This window comes from Gorilla gorilla, chromosome 11 (genome assembly GCF_029281585.2).
Source record: "Gorilla gorilla gorilla isolate KB3781 chromosome 11, NHGRI_mGorGor1-v2.1_pri, whole genome shotgun sequence".
NCBI lineage: Eukaryota > Metazoa > Chordata > Mammalia > Primates > Hominidae > Gorilla > Gorilla gorilla.
Genome location: NC_073235.2, coordinates 146,349,234 through 146,375,064, shown reverse-complemented (window position 1 = coordinate 146,375,064; position 25,831 = coordinate 146,349,234).

Below are 25,831 nucleotides of genomic sequence, written 5' to 3'. Positions count from 1 at the left end.
CTAAACCGCTATCTGCATGAAAATGGAAATATCTACACAGCTATCTGCATATACATGGAAATATCTACACAGCTATCTCCTTACACATGGAAATAACTACACCTCTATCTGTAGGAACATGGAAATATCTGAACCACCATCTATATGCACATATAAATATCTACACCGCCATCTGTATTAAGATGGAGATATCTACACCGCAATATTTATAAACATGGAAATATCTACACGGCTACCTGTATAAACATGGAAATATCAGCACCGCTATCGGTATGAACATGGAAATATCTACACCGCTATCTGTATGAACATGGAAATAGCTACACCGCTATCTGTATGAACATGGAAATATCTTCAACGCCATCTGTATGAACATGGATATATCTACACAGCCATCTGTATGAACATGGAAATATCTACACCGCTATATGTATGAACATGGAAATATCTACACCGCTATCTGTATGAACATGGAAATACCTTCACAGCCATCTGTATGAACATGGATATGTCTACACATCCATCTGGATGAACATGGAAAAATCTACACCGCAATCTGTATGAACATGGGAATATCTACACCGCTGTGTAAACATGCATACATCTTCACGGCTATCTGTATAAACATGGAAATATCTACACCGCTATCTGTATGAACATGGAAATATCTACACCGCTATCTGTATGAAGATGGAAATATCTTCACCGCTATCTGTTTGAACATGGAAATATCTACACCGCTGTGTGCATGAAAATGGAAATATCTACACAGCTATCTGCATATACATGGAAATATCTACACAGATATCTCTTTACACATGGAAATAACTACACCGCTATCTCTATAAGCATGGAAATATCTACACCGCCATCTGTATGAACATGGATATATCTACACCGCTATCTGTATGAACATGGAAATATCTTTACCGCCATCTGTATGAACATGGATATATCTACACAGCCACTTGTATGAACATGGAAATATCTACACCGCTGTCTGTATGAACATGGAAATATCTACACTGCTATCTGTATGAGCATGGAAATAGCTTCGCCGCCATCTGTATGAAAATGGATATGGCTACACAGCCAACTGGATGAACATGGAAATATCTACACCGCGATCTGTATGAACATGGAAATATCTACACCGCTATCTGTGTAAACATGCATACACCTTCACCGCTATCTGTATAACCATGGAAATATCTACACCGGTATCTGTATGAACATGGAAATATCTACACCGCTATCTGTTTGAACATGGAAATATCTACACCGCTATCTGTAAAAATATGGAAATATCTAAACCGCTATCTGCATGAAAATGGAAATATCTACACAGCTATCTGCATATACATGGAAATATCTACACAGCTATCTCTTTACACATGGAAATAACTACACCGCTATCTGAAGGAACATGGGAATATCTGCACCACCATCTATATGCACATATAAATATCTACACCGCCATCTGTATTAAGATGGAGTTATCTACACCGCTATCTGTATAAACCTGGAAATATCTACACGGCTATCTTTATAAACATGGAAATATCTACACCGCTACCCGTATAAACATGGAAATATCAGCACCGCTATCTGTATGAACATGGAAATATCTACACCGCTGTCTGTACGAACATGGAAATATCTACACCGCTATCTGTATGAACATTGAAATATCTACACTGCTATCTGTATGAACATGGAAATATCTACACTGCTATCTGTGTAAACATGCATACATCTTCACCGCTATCTGTATAAACATGGAAATATCTACACCGCTATCTGTATGAACATGGAAATATCTACACCGCTATCTGTATGAACATGGAAATATCTACACCGCTATCTGTTTGAACATGGAAATATCTACACCGCTATCTGCATGAAAATGGAAATATGTACACTGCTACCTGCATATACATGGTAATATCGACACAGCTATCTCTTTACACATGGAAATATCTTCACCGCTATCTGTATGAACATGGAAATATCTACACCGCCATCTGTATGAACATGGAAATATCTGCACCGACATCTGTATGAACGTATAAATATCTACACCGCCATCTGTATTAAGATGGAGATATCTACACCGCTATGTGTATAAACATGGAAATATCTACACTGCTATCTGTATAAACATGGAAATATCTACACCGCTATCTGTATAAACATGGAAATATGTACACCGCTACCTGCATAAACATGGAAATAACAGCACCGCTATCTGTATGAACATGGAAATATCTACACCGCCGTCTGTATGAACATGGATATATCTACACAGCCATCTGGAGGAACATGGAAATATCTACAACGATATTTGTACGAACATGGAAATATCTACACCGCTATCTGTATGAACATGGAAATAGCTACACCGCTATCTGTATGAACATGGAAATATCTACACCACTATCTGAACATGGAAATATCTACACCGCTATCTGTATGAACATGGATATATCTACACAGCCATCTGGATGAACAAGGAAATATCTACACTGCTATCTGTATGAACATGGAAATATCTACACCGCTATCAGTGTAAACATGCATCCATCTTCACCGCTATCTGTATAAACTTGGAAATATCTACACCGCTATCTGTATGAACATGGAAATATCTGCACCGCTATCTGTATGAACATGGAAATATCTACACCGCTATCTGTTTGAACATGGAAATATCTACACGGCTATCTGCATGAAAATGGAAATATCTACACCGCTATCTGCATATACATGGAAATATCTACACAGCTATCTCTTTACACATGGAAATAACTACAACGCTATCTGTATGAACATGGAAATATCTACACCGCCATCTGTATGAACATGGAAATATCTGCACCGCCATCTGTATGAACATATAAATATCAACACCGCCATCTGTATTATGATGGAGATATCTACACCGCTATCTGTATAAACATGGAAATACCTACACCGCTATCTGTATAAACATGGAAATATCTACACCGCTATCTTTATAAACATGGAAATATCTACACCGCTACCTGCATAAACATGGAAATATCAGCACCGCTATCTGTGTGAACATGGAAATATCTACACCGCTATCTGTATGAACATGGAAATATCTACACCACCATCTGTATGAACATGGAAATATCTGCACCGCCATCTGTATGAACATATAAATATCTACACCGCCATCTGTATTAAGATGTAGATATCTACACCGCTATCTGAATAAACATGGGAATATCTACACCGCTATCTGTATAAACATGGAAATATCAGCACCGCTATCTGTACGAACATGGAAATATCAGCCCCTCTATCTGTATGAACTTGGAGATATCTACACCGCCATCTGTATGAACACGGATATATCTACACAGCCATCTGGATGAACATGGAAATATCTACACCGCTCTCTGTATGAACATGGAAATAGCTACACCGCTATCTGTATGAACATGGAAATATCTACACCGCTATCTGTATGAACATGGAAATATCTACACCGCTATCTGTATGAACAAGGAAATATCTTCACCGCCATCTTTACAAACATGGATATATCTACAGAGCCATCTGGATGAACATGGAAATATCTACACCGCCATCTGTATGAACATATAAATATCTACACCGCCATCTGTATTAAGATGGAGATATCTACACCGCTATCTGTATAAACCTGAAAATATCTACACCGGTATCTGTATAAACATGGAAATATCTACACCGCTATCTTGATAAACATGGAAATTTCTACACCGCTACCTGTATAAACATGGAAATATCAGCACCGCTATCTGTAGGAACATGGAGATATCTACACCGCCATCTGTATGAACATGGATATATCTACACAGCCATCTGGAGGAACATGGAAATATCTACAACGCTATTTGTACGAACATGGAAATATCTACACCGCTATCTGTATGAACATGGAAATAGCTACACCGCTATCAGTATGAACATGGAAATATCTACACCGCTATCTGTATGAAGATGGAAATATCTACACCGCTATCTGTATGAAAATGGATATATCTACACAGCCATCTGGATGAACATGGAAATATCTACACCGCTATCTGTATGAACATGGAAATATCTACACCGCTATCTGTGTAAACATGCATACATCTTCACCGCTATCTGTATAAACTTGGAAATATCTACACCGCTATCTGTATGAACATGGAAATATCTGCACCGCTATCTGTATGAACATGGAAATATCTACACCGCTATCTGTTTGAACATGGAAATATCTACACGGCTATCTGCATGAAAATGGAAATATCTACACTGCTATCTGCATATACATGGAAATATCTACACAGCTATCTCTTTACACATGGAAATAACTACACCGCTATCTGTATGAACATGGAAATATCTGCACCGCCATCTGTATGAACATGGAAATATCTGCACCTCCATCTGTATGAACATATAAATATCTACACCGCCATCTGTATTAAGATGGAGATATCTACACCGCTATCTGTAGAAACATGGAAATATCTACACCGCTATCTGTATAAACATGGAAATATCTACACCGCTATCTGTATAAACATGGAAATATCTACACCGCTACCTGTATAAACATGGAAATATCAGCACCGCTATCTGTATGAACATGGAAATATCTACACCGCCATCTGTATGAACTTGGAAATATCTACACAGCCATCTGTATGAACATATAAATATCTACACCGCCATCTGTATTAAGATGGAGATATCTACACCGATAGCTGAATAAACATGGAAATATCTACACCGCTATCTGTATAAACATGGAAATATCATCACCGCTATCTGTATGAACATGGAAATATCAGCCCATCTATCTGTATGAACATGGAGATATCTACACCGCCATCTGTATGAACACGGATATATCTACACAGCCATCTGGATGAACATGGAAATATCTACACCGCTATCTGTATGAACATGGAAATAGCTACACCGCTATCTGTATGAACATGGAAATATCTACACCGCTATCTGTATGAACATGGAAATATCTACACCGCTATCTGTATGAACATGGAAATATCTTCACCGCCAACTGTACGAACATGGATATATCTACAGAGCCATCTGGATGAACATGGAAATATCTACAACGCCATCTGTATGAACATATAAATATCTACACCGCCATCTGTATTAAGATGGAGATAACTACACCGCTATCTGTATAAACATGGAAATATCCACACCGCTATCTGTATGAACATGGAAATATCTACACCGCTATCTGTTTGAAGATGGAAATATATACACAGCTATCTGCATGGAAATGGAAATATCTACACAGCTATCTGCATATAGATGGAAATATCTACACAGCTATCACTTTACACATTGAAATATCTACACTGCTATCTGTATGAACATGGAAATATCAGCACCGCTATCTGTATGAACATGGAAATACCTACACCGCTATCTGTATGAACATGGAAATATCTACACCGCTATCTGTATGAACATGGATATATCTACACAGCCCTCTGGATGAACATGGAAATATCCACACTGCTATCTGTGTAAACATGCATACATCTTCACCGCTATCTGTATAAACATGGAAATATCTACACCGCTATCTGTATGAACATGGAAATATCTACACCGCTATCTGTTTGAAGATGGAAATATATACATCGCTATCTGCATGAAAATGGAAATATCTACAGAGCTATCTGCATATAGATGGAAATATCTACACAGCAATCTCTTTACACATGGAAATAACTACACCGCTATCTGTATGAACATGGACATATCTACACCGCCATCTGTATGAACATGGAAATATCTGCACCGCCATCTGTATGAACATATAAATATCTACACCGCCATCTGTATTAAGATGGAGATATCTACACCGCTATCTGAATAATCATGGAAATATCTACACCGCTATCTGTATAAACATGGAAATATCTACACCACTATCTGAATAAACATGGAAATATCTACACCGCTACCTGTATAAACACGGAAATATCAGCACCGCTATCTGTATGAACCTGGAAATGTCTACACTGCTATCTGAATGAACATGGAAATATCTACACCGCTATCTGTTTGAACATGTAAATATCTACACCGCTATCTGCATGAAAATGGAAATATCTTCAAAGCTATCTGCATATACATGGAAATATCTACACAGCTATCTCTTTACACATGGAAATAACTACACCGCTATCTCTATAAACATGGAAATATCTACACCGCCATCTGTATGAACATGGAAATAACTGCACCGCCATCTGTATGAAAATATAAATATCTACACCGCCATCTGTATTAAGAAGGAAATATCTAAGCCGCTATCTGTATAAACATGGAAATATCTACACCACTGCCTGTATAAACATGGAAATATCAGCACTGCTCTCTGTATGAAAATGGAGATATCTACACCGCTATCTGTATGAACATGGAAATATCTACACTGCTATCTGTATGAACATGGAAATAGCTACACCGTTATCTGTATGAACATGGAAATAGCTACACCGCTATCTGTATGAACATGGAAATATCTACACCGCTATCTGCATGAACATGGATATATCTACACAGCCATCTGGATGAACATGGAAATATCTACACCGCTATCTATATGAACATGGAAATATCTAGACCGCTATCTGTATGAACTTGGATATATCTACACAGCCATCTGGATGAACATGGAAATATCTACACCGCTATCTTTGTAAACATGCATACATCTTCACCGCTATCTGAATAAACATGGAAATATCTACACTGCTATCTGTATAAACATGGAAATATCTACACCACCATCTGTATGAACATATAAATACACCGCCATCTGTATTAAGAAGGAAATATCTAAACCGCTATCTGTATAAACATGGAAATATCTACACCGCTGCCTGTATAAACATGGAAATATCAGCACCGCTATCTGTATGAACATGGAAATATCTACACCGCTATCTGTAGGAACATGGAAATAGCTACACCGCTGCCTGTATAAACATGGAAATATCAGCACCGCTATCTGTATGAACATGGAAATATCTACACCACTATCTGTATGAACATGGATATATCTACACAGCCATCTGGATGAACATGGAAATATCTACACCACTATCTGTATGAACAAGGAAATATCTACACCGCTATCTGTGTAAACATGCATACATCTTCAACGCTATCTGTATAAACATGGAAATATCTACACCGCTATCTGTATGAACATGGAAATATCTACACCGCTGTCTGTATGAACTTGGAAATATCTACACCGCTATCTGTTTGAACATAGAAATATCTACACCACTATCTGCATGAAAATGGAAATATCTACACTGCTATCTGCATATACATGGAAATATCTACACAGCTATCTCTTTACACATGGAAATAACTACACCGCTATCTGTATGAACATGGAAATATCCACACCGCCATCTGTATGAACATGGAAATATCTGCACCGCCATCTGTATGAACATATAAATATCTACACCGCCATCTGTATTAAGATGGAGATACCTACACCGCTATCTGTATAAACATGCAAATATCTGCACCGCTATCTGTATAAACATGGAAATATCTACACCGCTATCTGTATAAACATGGAAATATCTACACCGCTACCTGTATAAACATGGAAATATCAGCACCGCTATCTGTATGAACATTGAAATATCTACACCGCTATCTGTATGAACATGGAAATATCTACACTGCTATATGTAGGAACATGGAAATATCTACACCGCTATCTGTATGAACATGGATATATCTACACAGCCCTCTGGATGAACATGGAAATATCCACACCGATATCTGTGTAAACATGCATACATCTTCACCGCTATCTGTATAAACATGGAAATATCTACACCGCTATCTGTATGAACATGGAAATATCTACACCGCTATCTGTTTGAAGATGGAAATACATACACCGCTATCTGCATGAAAATGGAAATATCTAAACAGCTATCTGCATATACATGGAAATATCTACACAGCTATCTCTTTACACATGGAAATAACTACACCGCTATCTGTATGAACATGGATATATCTTCACCGCCATCTGTAGGAACATGGATATATCTACACCGCTATCTGTATGAACATGGAAATATCTACACCGCTATCTGTATGAACATGGAAATACCTTCACAGCCATCTGTATGAACATGGATATGTCTACACATCCATCTGGATGAACATGGAAAAATCTACACCGCAATCTGTATGAACATGGGAATATCTACACCGCTGTGTAAACATGCATACATCTTCACCGCTATCTGTATAAACATGGAAATATCTACACCGCTATCTGTATGAACATGGAAATATCTACACCGCTATCTGTATGAAGATGGAAATATCTTCACCGCTATCTGTTTGAACATGGAAATATCTACACCGCTGTGTGCATGAAAATGGAAATATCTACACAGCTATCTGTATATACATGGAAATATCTACACAGATATCTCTTTACACATGGAAATAACTACACCGCTATCTCTATAAGCATGGAAATATCGACACCGCCATCTGTATGAACATGGATATATCTACACCGCTATCTGTATGAACATGGAAATATCTTTACCGCCATCTGTATGAACATGGATATATCCACACAGCCACTTGTATGAACATGGAAATATCTACACCGCTGTCTGTATGAACATGGAAATATCTACACTGCTATCTGTACGAGCATGGAAATAGCTTCACCGCCATCTGTATGAAAATGGATATGGCTACACAGCCAACTGGATGAACATGGAAATATCTACACCGCGATCTGTATGAACATGGAAATATCTACACCGCTATCTGTTTGAACATGGAAATATCTACACCGCTATCTGTAAAAATATGGAAATATCTAAACCGCTATCTGCATGAAAATGGAAATATCTACACAGCTATCTGCATATACATGGAAATATCTACACAGCTATCTCTTTACACATGGAAATAACTACACCGCTATCTGTAGGAACATGGAAATATCTGAACCACCATCTATATGCACATATAAATATCTACACCGCCATCTGTATTAAGATGGAGATATCTACACCGCAATCTTTATAAACATGGAAATATCTACACGGCTACCTGTATAAACATGGAAATATCAGCACCGCTATCGGTATGAACATGGAAATATCTACACCGCTATCTGTATGAACATGGAAATAGCTACACCGCTATCTGTATGAACATGGAAATATCTTCAACGCCATCTGTATGAACATGGATATATCTACACAGCCATCTGTATGAACATGGAAATATCTACACCGCTATCTGTATGAACATGGAAATATCTACACCGCTATCTGTATGAACATGGAAATACCTTCACAGCCATCTGTATGAACATGGATATGTCTACACATCCATCTGGATGAACATGGAAAAATCTACACCGCAATCTGTATGAACATGGGAATATCTACACTGCTGTGTAAACATGCATACATCTTCACCGCTATCTGTATAAACATGGAAATATCTACACCGCTATCTGTATGAACATGGAAATATCTACACCGCTATCTGTATGAAGATGGAAATATCTTCACCGCTATCTGTTTGAACATGGAAATATCTACACCGCTGTGTGCATGAAAATGGAAATATCTACACAGCTATCTGCATATACATGGAAATATCTACACAGATATCTCTTTACACATGGAAATAACTACACCGCTATCTCTATAAGCATGGAAATATCTACACCGCCATCTGTATGAACATGGATATATCTACACCGCTATCTGTATGAACATGGAAATATCTTTACCGCCATCTGTATGAACATGGATATATCTACACAGCCACTTGTATGAACATGGAAATATCTACACCACTGTCTGTATGAACATGGAAATATCTACACTGCAATCTGTACGAGCATGGAAATATCTTCACCGCCATCTGTATGAAAATGGATATGGCTACACAGCCAACTGGATGAACATGGAAATATCTACACCGCGATCTGTATGAACATGGAAATATCTACACCGCTATCTGTGTAAACATGCATACACCTTCACCGCTATCTGTATAACCATGGAAATATCTACACCGGTATCTGTATGAACATGGAAATATCTACACCGCTATCTGTTTGAACATGGAAATATCTACACCGCTATCTGTAAAAATATGGAAATATCTAAACCGCTATCTGCATGAAAATGGAAATATCTACACAGCTATCTGCATATACATGGAAATATCTACACAGCTATCTCTTTACACATGGAAATAACTACACTGCTATCTGTAGGAACATGGAAATATCTGCACCACCATCTATATGCACATATACATATCTACACCGCCATCTGTATTAAGATGGAGATATCGACACCGCTATCTGTATAAACCTGGAAATATCTACACGGCTATCTTTATAAACATGGAAATATCTACACCGCTACCCGTATAAACATGGAAATATCAGCACCGCAATCTGTATGAACATGGAAATATCTACACCGCTGTCTGTACGAACATGGAAATATCTACACCGCTATCTGTATGAACATTGAAATATCTACACTGCGATCTGTATGAACATGGAAATATCTACACTGCTATCTGTGTAAACATGCATACATCTTCACCGCTATCTGTATAAACATGGAAATATCTACACCGCTATCTGTATGAACATGGAAATATCTACACCGCTATCTGTATGAACATGGAAATATCTACACCGCTATCTGTTTGAACATGGAAATATCTACACCGCTATCTGCATGAAAATGGAAATATGTACACTGCTACCTGCATATACATGGTAATATCGACACAGCTATCTCTTTACACATGGAAATATCTTCACCGCTATCTGTATGAACATGGAAATATCTACACCGCCATCTGTATGAACATGGAAATATCTGCACCGACATCTGTATGAACGTATAAATATCTACACCGCCATCTGTATTAAGATGGAGATATCTACACCGCTATGTGTATAAACATGGAAATATCTACACTGCTATCTGTATAAACATGGAAATATCTACACCGCTATCTGTATAAACATGGAAATATGTAAACCGCTACCTGCATAAACATGGAAATAACAGCACCGCTATCTGTATGAACATGGAAATATCTACACCGCTATCTGTATGAACATGGGAATATCTACACCGCTATCTGTTTGATCATGGAAATATCTACACCGCAGTCTGCATGAAAATGGAAATATCTACACAGCTACGTGCATATACATGGAAATATCTACACAGCTATCTCTTAACAGATGGAAATAACTACACCACTATCTCTATAAACATGGATATATCTACACAGCCATCTGTATGAACATGGAAATATCTACACCGCTATCTGTATGAACATGGAAATATCTTCACCGCCATCTGTATGAACCTGGATATGTCTACACAGCCATCTGGATGAACATGGGAATATCTACACCGCGATCTGTATGAACATGGAAATATCTACACCGCTATCTGCGTAAACATGCATACATCTTCACCACTATCTGTATAAACATGGAAATAACTACACCACTATCTGTATAAACATGGAAATATCTACACCGCTATCTGCATGAAAATGGAAATATCTACACAGCGATCTGCATATACATGGAAATATCTTCAAAGGTATCTCGTTACACATGGAAAAAACTACAGCGCTATCTCTCTAAACATGGAAATATCTACACCGCCATCTGTATGAACATGGAAATATCTGCACCGCCATCTGTATGAACATATAAATATCTACACCGCCATCTATATTATGATGGAGATATCTACACCGCTATCTGTAAAAACTTGGAAATATCTACACCGCTATCTGTATGAACATGGAAATATCTACACCGCTATCTCTATGAACATGGAAATTTCTACACCGCTATCTGTATGAACATGGAAATAGCTACACCACTACCTGTATGAACATGGAAATATCTACACCGCTATCTGTATGAACATGGAAATATCTACACCGCAGTCTGTATGAACATGGAAATATCTACACCGCTATCTGTATGAACATGGGAATATCTACACCGCTATCTGTTTGAACATGGAAATATCTACACCGCTGTCTGCATGAAAATGGAAATATCTACACAGCTACATGCATATACATGGAAATATCTACACAGCTATCTCTTAACACATGGAAATAACTACACCGCTATCTCTATAAACATGGATATATCTACACAGCCATCTGTATGAACATGGAAATATCTACACCGCTATCTGTATGAACATGGAAATATCTTCACCGCCATCTGTATGAACCTGGATATGTCTACACATCCATCTGGATGAACATGGAAATATCTACACCGCGATCTGTGTGAACATGGAAATATCTACACCGCTATCTGTGTAAACATGCATACATCTTCACCGCTATCCGTATAAACATGGAAATAACTACACCGCTATCTGTATAAACATGGAAACATCTACACCGCTATCTGCATGAAAATGGAAATATCTACACAGCGATCTGCATATACATGGAAATAACTTCAAAGCTATCTCGTTACACATGGAAATAACTACAGCGCTATCTCTATCAACATGGAAATATCTACACCGCCATCTGTATGAACATGGAAATAACTGCACCGCCATCTGTATGAACATATAAATATCTACACCACCATCTATATTATGATGGAGATATCTACACCGCTATCTGTAAAAACTTGGAAATACCTACACCGCTATCTGTATGAACATGGAAATATCTACACCGCTATCTCTATGAACATGGAAATTTCTACACGGCTATCTTTATGAACATGGAAATAGCTAAACCACTAACTGTATGAATATGGAAATATCTACACTGCTATCTGTATGAACATGGTTATATCTACACAGCCAACTGGATGAACACGGAAATATCTACACCGCTATCTGTATGAACATGGAAATATCTAGACCGCTATCTGAATGAACATGGAAATACCTTCACCGCCATCTGTATGAACATGGATATATCTACACAGCCATCTGGATGAACATGGATATATCTACACAGCCTTCTGGATGAACTTGGAAATATCCACACCGCTATCTGTGTAAACATGCATACATCTTCACCGCTATCTGTATAAACATGGAAATATCTACACCGCTATCTGTATGAACATGGAAATATCTACACCGCTATCTGTTGGAATATGGAAATATATACACCGCTATCTGCATGAAAATGGAAATATCTACACAGCTATCTGCATGAAAATGGAAATATGTACACAGCTATCTGCATATACATGGAAATATCTACACAGCTATCTCTTTACACATGTAAATAACTACACCGCTATCTGTATGAACATGGAAATATCTACACCGCCATCTGTATGAACATGGAAATATCTACACCGCTATCTGTGTAAACATGCATACATCTTCAACGCTATCTGTATAAACATGGAAATATCTACACAGCTCTCTGTATGAACATGGAAATATCTGCACCGCTATCTGTATGAACACGGAAATATCTACACCGCTATCTGTTTGAACATGGAAATATCTACACGGCTATCTGCATGAAAATGGAAATATCTACACTGCTATCTGCATATACATGGAAATATCTACACAGCTATCTCTTTACACTTGGAAATAACTACACCGCTATCTGTATGAACATGGAAATATCTACACCGCCATCTGTATGAACATGGAAATATCTGCACCGCCATCTGTATCAACATATAAATATCTACACCGCCATCTGTATTAAGATGGAGATATCTACACCGCTATCTGTATAAACATGGAAATATCTACACCACTATCTGTATAAACATGGAAATATCTACACCGCTACCTGTATAAACATGGAAATATCTACACCGCTACCTGTATAAACATGGAAATATCTACACCGCTACCTGTATAAACATGGAAATATCAGCACCGCTATCTGTGTGAACATGGAAATATCTACACCGCTATCTGTATGAACATGGAAATATCTACACCGCTATCTGTATGAACATGGAAATATCTACACCGCCATCTGTATGAACATGGAAATATCTGCACCGCCATCTGTATGAACATATAAATATCTACACCGCCATCTGTATTAAGATGGAGATATCTACACCGCTATCGGTATAAACATGGAAATATCTACACCGGTATCTGTATAAACATGGAAATATCTACACCGCTATCTGGATAAACATGGAAATTTCTACACCGCTACCTGTATAAACATGGAAATATCAGCACCGCTATCTGTAGGAACATGGAGATATCTACACCGCCGTCTGTATGAACATGCATATATCTACACAGCCATCTGGAGGAACATGGAAATATCTACAACGCTATTTGTACGAACATGGAAATATCTACACCGCTATCTGTATGAACATGGAAATAGCTACACCGCTATCTGTATGAACATGGAAATAGCTACACCACTATCTGAACATGGAAATATCTACACCGCTATCTGTATGAACATGGATATATCTGCACAGCCATCTGGATGAACAAGGAAATATCTACACTGCTATCTGTATGAACATGGAAATATCTACACCGCTATCAGTGTAAACATGCATACATCTTCACCGCTATCTGTATAAACTTGGAAATATCTACACCGCTATCTGTATGAACATGGAAATATCTGCACCGCTATCTGTATGAACATGGAAATATCTACACCGCTATCTGTTTGAACATGGAAATATCTACACGGCTATCTGCATGAAAATGGAAATATCTACACCGCTATCTGCATATACATGGAAATATCTACACAGCTATCTCTTTACACATGGAAATAACTACAACGCTATCTGTATGAACATGGAAATATCTACACCGCCATCTGTATGAACATGGAAATATCTGCACCGCCATCTGTATGAACATATAAATATCTACACCGCCATCTGTATTAAGATGGAGATATCTACACCGCTATCTGTATAAACATGGAAATATCTACACCGCTATCTGTATAAACATGGAAATATCTACACCGCTACCTGCATAAACATGGAAATATCAGCACCGCTATCTGTGTGAACATGGAAATATCTACACCGCTATCTGTATGAACATGGAAATATCTACACCGCCATCTGTATGAACATGGAAATATCTGCACCGCCATCTGTATGAACATATAAATATCTACACCGCCATCTGTATTAAGATGTAGATATCTACACCGCTATCTGAATAAACATGGGAATATCTACACCGCTATCTGTATAAACATGGAAATATCAACACCGCTATCTGTATGAACATGGAAATATCAGCCCCTCTATCTGTATGAACTTGGAGATATCTACACCGCCATCTGTATGAACACGGATATATCTACACAGCCATCTGGATGAACATGGAAATATCTACACCGCTATCAGTATGAACATGGAAATAGCTACACCGCTATCTGTATGAACATGGAAATATCTACACCGCTATCTGTATGAACATGGAAATATCTACACCGCTATCTGTATGAACAAGGAAATATCTTCAACGCCATCTTTACGAACATGGATATATCTACAGAGCCATCTGGATGAACATGGAAATATCTACACCGCCATCTGTATGAACATATAAATATCTACACCGCCATCTGTATTAAGATGGAGATATCTACACCGCTATCTGTATAAACCTGAAAATATCTACACCGGTATCTGTATAAACATGGAAATATCTACACCGCTATCTGGATAAACATGGAAATTTCTACACCGCTACCTGTATAAACATGGAAATATCAGCACCGCTATCTGTAGGAACATGGAGATATCTACACCGCCATCTGTATGAACATGGATATATCTACACAGCCATCTGGAGGAACATGGAAATATCTACAACGCTATTTGTACGAACATGGAAATATCTACACCGCTATCTGTATGAACATGGAAATAGCTACACCGCTATCAGTATGAACATGGAAATATCTACACCACTATCTGAATGAACATGGAAATATCTACACCGTTATCTGTATGAACATGGATATATCTACACAGCCATCTGGATGAACATGGAAATATCTACACCGCTATCTGTATGAACATGGAAATATCTACACCGCTATCTGTGTAAACATGCATACATCTTCACCGCTATCTGTATAAACTTGGAAATATCTACACCGCTATCTGTATGAACATGGAAATATCTGCACCGCTATCTGTATGAACATGGAAATATCTACACCGCTATCTGTTTGAACATGGAAATATCTACACGGCTATCTGCATGAAAATGGAAATATCTACACTGCTATCTGCATATACATGGAAATATCTACACAGCTATCTCTTTACACATGGAAATAACTACACCGCTATCTGTATGAACATGGAAATATCTACACCGCCATCTGTATGAACATGGAAATATCTGCACCTCCATCTGTATGAACATATAAATATCTACACCGCCATCTGTATTAAGATGGAGATATCTACACCGCTATCTGTATAAACATGGAAATATCTACACCGCTATCTGTATAAACATGGAAATATCTACACCGCTATCTGTATAAACATGGAAATATCTACACCGCTACCTGTATAAACATGGAAATATCAGCACCGCTATCTGTATGAACATGGAAATATCTAAACCGCTATCTGTATGAACATGGAAATATCTACACCGCCATCTGTATGAACATGGATATATCTACACAGCCATCTGGATGAACATGGAAATATCTACACCGCTATCTGTATGAAGATGGAAGTATCTACAACGCCATCTGTGTAAACATGCCTACATCTTCACCGCTATCTATATAAACATGGAAATATCTACACTGCTATCTGCATGAACATGGAAATATCTACACCGCTATCTGTTTGAACATGGAAATATCTACACTGCTATCTGCATGAAAATGGAAATATCTACACAGCGATCTGCATATACATGGAAATATGTACAAAGCTATCTCTTTACACATGGAAATAACTACAGAGCTATCTCTATAAACATACAAATAACTACACCGCCATCTGTATGAACATGGAAATATCTGTACCGCCATCTGTATGAACATATAAATATCTACACCGCCATCTATATTAAGATGGAGATATCTACACCGCAATCTGTATAAACTTGGAAATATCTACACCGCTATCTGTATAAACATGGAAATATCTACACCGCAATCTGTATAAACATGGAAATATCTACACCGCTACCTGTATAAACATGGAAATATCAGCACTGCTATCTGTATGAACATGGAAATATCTTCACCGCTATCTGAACACGGAAATATCTACACCGCAATCTGCATGAAAATGGAAATATCTACACAGCTATCTGCATATACATGGAAATATCTACGCAGCTATCTCTTTACACATGGAAATAACTACACCGCTATCTCTATAAACATGGAAATATCTACACCGCCATCTGTATGAACATGGAAATATCGGCACCGCCATCTGTATGAACATATAAATATCTACACCGCCATCTGCATTAAGAAGGAGATATCTACACCGCTATCTGTATAAACATGGAAATATTTACACCGCTATCTGTATAAACATGGAAATATCTACACCGCTATCTGTATAAACATGGAAATATCTACACCGCTACCTGTAAAAACATGGAAATATCAGCACCACTATCGGTATGAACATGGAAATATCTACACCGCTATCTCTATGAACATGGAAATAGCTACACCGCTATCTGAATGAACATGGAAATATCTTCAACGCCATCTGTATGAACATGGATATATCTACACAGCCATCTGGATGAACATGGAAATATCTACACCGCTATCTGTATGAAGATGGATATATCTACACCGCTATCTGTGTAAACATGCATACATCTTCACCGCTATCTGTATAAACATGGAAATATCTACACTGCTATCTGTATGAAAATGGAAATATCTACACTGCTATCTGTTTGAACATGGAAATATCTACACCGCTATCTTCTTGAAAATGGAAATATCTACACAGCAATCTGCATATACATGGAAATATCTACAAAGCTATCTCTTTACACATGGAAATAACTACAGCGCTATCTCTATAAACATACAAATATCTACACCGCCATCTGTATGAACATGGAAATATCTGCAATGCCATCTGTATGAACATATAAATATCTACACCGCCATCTATATTAAGATGGAGATATCTACACCGCTATCTGCATGAAAATGGAAATATCTACACTGCTATCTGCATATACATTTAAATATCTACACAGCTATCTCTTTACACATGGAAATAACTACACCGTTATCTGTATGAACATGGAAATATCTACACCGCCATCTGTATGAACATGGAAACATCTGCACCGCCATCTGTATGAAAATATAAATATCTACACCGCCATCTGTATTAAGATAGAGATATCTCCACTGCTATCTGTATAAACATGGAAATACCTACACCGCTATCTGTATATACATGGAAATATCTACACCACTACCTGTATAAACATGGAAATATCAGCACCGCTATCTATATGAACATGGAAATGTATACACCGCTATCTGTATGAACATGGAAATATCTACACCGCTATCAGTATGAACATGGATATATCTACACAGCCCTCTGGATGAACATGGAATTATCCACACCGCTATCTGTGTAAACATGCATACATCTTCACCGCTATCTGTATAAACATGGAAATATCTACACCGTTATCTGTATGAACATGGAAATATCTACACCGCTATCTGTTTGAAGATCGAAATAGATACACCGCTATCTGTATGAACATGGAAATATCTACACCGCTATCTGTATGAACATTGAAATATCTACACCGCTATCTGTATGAAGATGGAAATATCTTCACCGCTATCTGTTTGAACATGGAAATATCTACACCGCTGTCTGCATGAAAATGGAAATATCTATACAGCTATCCGCATGTACATGGAAATATCTACACAGCTATCTCTTTACACATGGAAATAACTACTCCGCTATCTCTATAAACATGGAAATATCTGCACCGCCATCTGTATGAACATGGATATATCTACACCGCTATCTGTATGAACATGGAAATATCCTTACCGCCATCTGTATGAACATGGATATATCTACACAGCCATCTGTATGAACATGGAAATATCTACACCGCTATCTGTATGAACATGGAAATATCTACACCGCTATCTGTACGAGCATGGAAATATCTTCACCGCCATCTGTATGAAAATGGATATGGCTACACAGCCAACTGGATGAACATGGAAATATCTACACCGCGATCTGTATGAACATGGAAATATCTACACCGCTATCTGTGTAAACATGCATACAACTTCACTGCTATCTGTATAACCATGGAAATATCTACACCGCTATCTGTATGAACATGGAAATATCTACACCGCTATCTGTTTGAACATGGAAATATCTAAACCGCTATCTGCATGAAAATGGAAATTTCTACACAGCTATCTGCAAATACATGGAAATATCTACACAGCTATCTCTTTACATGTGGAAATAACTACACCGCTATCTGTAAAGACATGGAAATATCTTCACCGCCATCTGTATGAACATGGATATATCTACACAGCCATCTGGATGAACATGGAAATATCTACACCGCGATCTGTGTAAACATGCATACACCTTCACCGCTATCTGTATAACCATGGAAATATCTACACCGCTATCTGTATGAACATGGAAATATCTACACCACTACCTGTTTGAACATGGAAATATCTAAACCGCTATCTGCATGAAAATGGAAATATCTACACAGCTATCTGCATATACATGGAAATATCTACACAGCTATCTCTTTACATGTGGAAATAACTACACCGCTATCTATATGAACATGGAAATATCTTCACTGCCATCTGTATGAACATGGATATATCTACACAGCCATCTGGATGAACATGGAAATATCTACACGGCTATCTGTATGAAGATGGAAATATCTACAACGCTATCTGTGTAAACATGCCTACATCTTCACCGCTATCTATATAAACATGGAAGTATCTACACTGCTATCTGTATGAACATGGAAATATCTACACCGCTATCTGTTTGAACATGGAAATATCTACACCGCTATCTGCATGAAAATGGAAATATCTACACTGCTATCTGCATATGCATGGAAATATCTACAAAGCTATCTCTTTACACATGGAAATAACTACAGCGCTATCTCTATAAACATACAAATATCTACACCGCCATCTGTATGAACATGGAAATATCTGCACCGCCATCTGTATGAACATTTAAATATCTACACCGCCATCTATATTAAGATGGAGATATCTACACCGCTATCTGTATAAACATGGAAATATTTACACCGCTATCTGTATAAACATGGAAATATCTACACCGCAATCTGTATAAACATGGAAATATCTACACGGCTACCTGTATAAACATGGAAATATCAGCACCGCTATCGGTATGAACATGGAAATGTCTACACCGCTATCTGTATGAACAAGGAAATAGCTACACCGCTATCTGTATGAACATGGAAATATATTCAACGCCATCTGTATGAACATGGATATATCTACACAGCCATCTGTATTAACATGGAAATATCTACAACGCTATCTGTTTGAACATGGAAATATCTACACCGCTATCTGTATGAACATGGAAATATCTACAGCGCTATCTGTATGAACATGGAAATAACTACACCGCTATCTGTGTAAACATGCATACATCTTCACCGCTATCTGTGTAAACATGGAAATATCTACACCGCTATCTGAAAGAACATGGAAATACCTACACCGCTATCTGTTTGAAGATGGAAATATATACACCGCTTTCTGCATGAAAATGGAAATATCTACACAGCTATCTGCATATACATGGAAATATCTACACAGCTATCTCTTTACACATGGAAATAACTACACTGCTATCTGTATGAACATGGAAATATCTACACCGCCATCTGTATGAACATGGAAATATCTGCACCGCCATCTGTATGAACATATAAATATCTGCACCACCATCTGTATTAAGAAGGAAATATCTAAACCGCTATATGTATGAACACGGAAATATCTACACCGCTATCTTTATGAACATGGAAATATCTACACCGCTATCTGTTTGAACATGGAAATATCTACACCGCTATCTGCACGAAAATGGAAATATCTACAATGCTATCTGCATATACATGGAAATATCTACACAGCTATCTCTTTACACATGGAAATAACTACATTGCTATCTGTATGAACATGGAAATATCTACACCGCCATCTGTATGAACATGAAAATATCTGCACCGCCATCTGTATGAACATATAAATATCTACACCGCCATTTGTATTAAGATGTAGATATCTACACCGCTATCTGTATAAACATGGAAATATCTACACCGCTATCTGTATAAACATGGAAATATCTACACCACTACCTGTATAAACATGGAAATATCTACACCGCTACCTGTATAAACATGGAAATATCAGCACCGATATCTGTATGAACATGGAAATATCTACACCGCAATCTGTATGAACATGGAAATATCTACACCGCTATCTGTATGAACATGGAAATATCTACACCACTATCTGTTTGAAGATGGAAATATCTTCACCGCTATCTGTTTGAACATGGAAATATCTACACCACTGTCTGCATGAAAATGGAAATATCTACACAGCTATCTGCATATACATGGAAATATCTACACAGCTATCTCTTTACACATGGAAATAACTACACCGCTATCTCTATAAACATGGAAATATCTACACCGCCATCTGTATGAACATGGATATATCTACACCGCTATCTGTATGAACATGGAAATATCTTTACCGCCATCAGTATGAACATGGATATATCTACACAGCCATCTGTATGAACATGGAAATATCTACACCGCTATCTGTATGAACATGGAAATATCTACACCGCTATCTGTACGAGCATGGAAATATCTTCACCGCCATCTGTATGAAAATGGATGTGGCTACACAGCCAACTGGATGAACATGGAAATATCTACACCGCGATCTGTGTAAACATGCATACACCTTCACCGCTATCTGTATAACCATGGAAATATCTACACCGCTATCTGTATGAACATGGAAATATCTACACCACTACCTGTTTGAACATGGAAATATCTAAACCGCTATCTGCATGAAAATGGAAATATCTACACAGCTATCTGCATATACATGGAAATATCTACACAGCTATCTCTTTACATGTGGAAATAACTACACCGCTATCTATATGAACATGGAAATATCTTCACTGCCATCTGTATGAACATGGATATATCTACACAGCCATCTGGATGAACATGGAAATATCTACACGGCTATCTGTATGAAGATGGAAATATCTACAACGCTATCTGTGTAAACATGCCTACATCTTCACCGCTATCTATATAAACATGGAAGTATCTACACTGCTATCTGTATGAACATGGAAATATCTACACCGCTATCTGTTTGAACATGGAAATATCTACACCGCTATCTGCATGAAAATGGAAATATCTACACTGCTATCTGCATATGCATGGAAATATCTACAAAGCTATCTCTTTACACATGGAAATAACTACAGCGCTATCTCTATAAACATACAAATATCTACACCGCCATCTGTATGAACATGGAAATATCTGCACCGCCATCTGTATGAACATTTAAATATCTACACCGCCATCTATATTAAGATGGAGATATCTACACCGCTATCTGTATAAACATGGAAATATTTACACCGCTATCTGTATAAACATGGAAATATCTACACCGCAATCTGTATAAACATGGAAATATCTACACGGCTACCTGTATAAACATGGAAATATCAGCACCGCTATCGGTATGAACATGGAAATGTCTACACCGCTATCTGTATGAACAAGGAAATAGCTACACCGCTATCTGTATGAACATGGAAATATATTCAACGCCATCTGTATGAACATGGATATATCTACACAGCCATCTGTATTAACATGGAAATATCTACAACGCTATCTGTTTGAACATGGAAATATCTACACCGCTATCTGTATGAACATGGAAATACCTTCACAGCCATCTGTATGAACATGGATATGTCTACACATCCATCTGTATGAACATGGAAAAATCTACACCGCAATCTGTAAGAACATGGGAATATCTACACCGCTGTGTAAACATGCATACATATTCACCGCTATCTGTATAAACATGGAAATATCTACACCGCTATCTGTATGAACATGGAAATATGTACACCGCTATCTGTATGAAGATGGAAATATCTTCACCGCTATCTGTTTGAACATGGAAATATCTACACCGCTGCGTGCATGAAAATGGAAATATCTACACAGCTATCTGCATATACATGGAAATATCTACACAGATATCTCTTTACACATGGAAATAACTACACCGCTATCTCTATAAGCATGGAAATATCTACACCGCCATCTGTATGAACATGGATATATCTACACCGCTATCTGTATGAACATGGAAATATCTTTACCGCCATCTGTATGAACATGGATATATCCACACAGCCACTTGTATGAACATGGAAATATCTACACCGCTGTCTGTATGAACATGGAAATATCTACACTGCTATCTGTACGAGCATGGAAATAGCTTCACCGCCATCTGTATGAAAATGGATATGGCTACACAGCCAACTGGATGAACATGGAAATATCTACACCGCGATCTGTATGAACATGGAAATATCTACACCGCTATCTGTGTAAACATGCATACACCTTCACCGCTATCTGTATAACCATGGAAATATCTACACCGGTATCTGTATGAACATGGAAATATCTACACCGCTATCTGTTTGAACATGGAAATATCTACACCGCTATCTGTAAAAATATGGAAATATCTAAACCGCTATCTGCATGAAAATGGAAATATCTACACAGCTATCTGCATATACATGGAAATATCTACACAGCTATCTCTTTACACATGGAAATAACTACACCGCTATCTGTAGGAACATGGAAATATCTGAACCACCATCTATATGCACATATAAATATCTACACCGCCATCTGTATTAAGATGGAGATATCTACACCGCAATCTTTATAAACATGGAAATATCTACACGGCTACCTGTATAAACATGGAAATATCAGCACCGCTATCGGTATGAACATGGAAATATCTACACCGCTATCTGTATGAACATGGAAATAGCTACACCGCTATCTGTATGAACATGGAAATATCTTCAACGCCATCTGTATGAACATGGATATATCTACACAGCCATCTGTATGAACATGGAAATATCTACACCGCTATCTGTATGAACATGGAAATATCTACACCGCTATCTGTATGAACATGGAAATACATGGAAATACCTTCACAGCCATCTGTATGAACATGGATATGTCTACACATCCATCTGGATGAACATGGAAAAATCTACACCGCAATCTGTATGAACATGGGAATATCTACACCGCTGTGTAAACATGCATACATCTTCACCGCTATCTGTATAAACATGGAAATATCTACACCGCTATCTGTATTAACATGGAAATATCTACACCGCTATCTGTATGAAGATGGAAATATCTTCACCGCTATCTGTTTGAACATGGAAATATCTACACCGCTGTGTGCATGAAAATGGAAATATCTACACAGCTGTCTGCATATACATGGAAATATCTACACAGATATCTCTTTACACATGGAAATAACTACACCGCTATCTCTATAAGCATGGAAATATCTACACCGCCATCTATATGAACATGGATATATCTACACCGCTATCTGTATGAACATGGAAATATCTTTACCGCCATCTGTATGAACATGGATATATCTACACAGCCACTTGTATGAACATGGAAATATCTACACCGCTGTCTGTATGAACATGGAAATATCTACACTGCTATCTGTACGAGCATGGAAATATCTTCGCCGCCATCTGTATGAAAATGGATATGGCTACACAGCCAACTGGATGAACATGGAAATATCTACACCGCGATCTGTATGAACATGGATATATCTACACAGCCATCTGGATGAACATGGAAATATCTACACCACTATCTGTATGAACAAGGAAATATCTACACCGCTATCTGTGTAAACATGCATACATCTTCAACGCTATCAGTATAAACATGGAAATATCTACACCGCTATCTGTATGAACATGGAAATATCTACACCGCTGTCTGTATGAACTTGGAAATATCTACACCGCTATCTGTTTGAACATAGAAATATCTACACCACTATCTGCATGAAAATGGAAATATCTACACTGCTATCTGCATATACATGGAAATATCTACACAGCTATCTCTTTACACATGGAAATAACTACACCGCTATCTGTATGAACATGGAAATATCCACACCGCCATCTGTATGAACATGGAAATATCTGCACCGCCATCTGTATGAACATATAAATATCTACACCGCCATCTGTATTAAGATGGAGATACCTACACCGCTATCTGTATAAACATGCAAATATCTGCACCGCTATCTGTATAAACATGGAAATATCTACACCGCTATCTGTATAAACATGGAAATATCTACACCGCTACCTGTATAAACATGGAAATATCAGCACCGCTATCTGTATGAACATTGAAATATC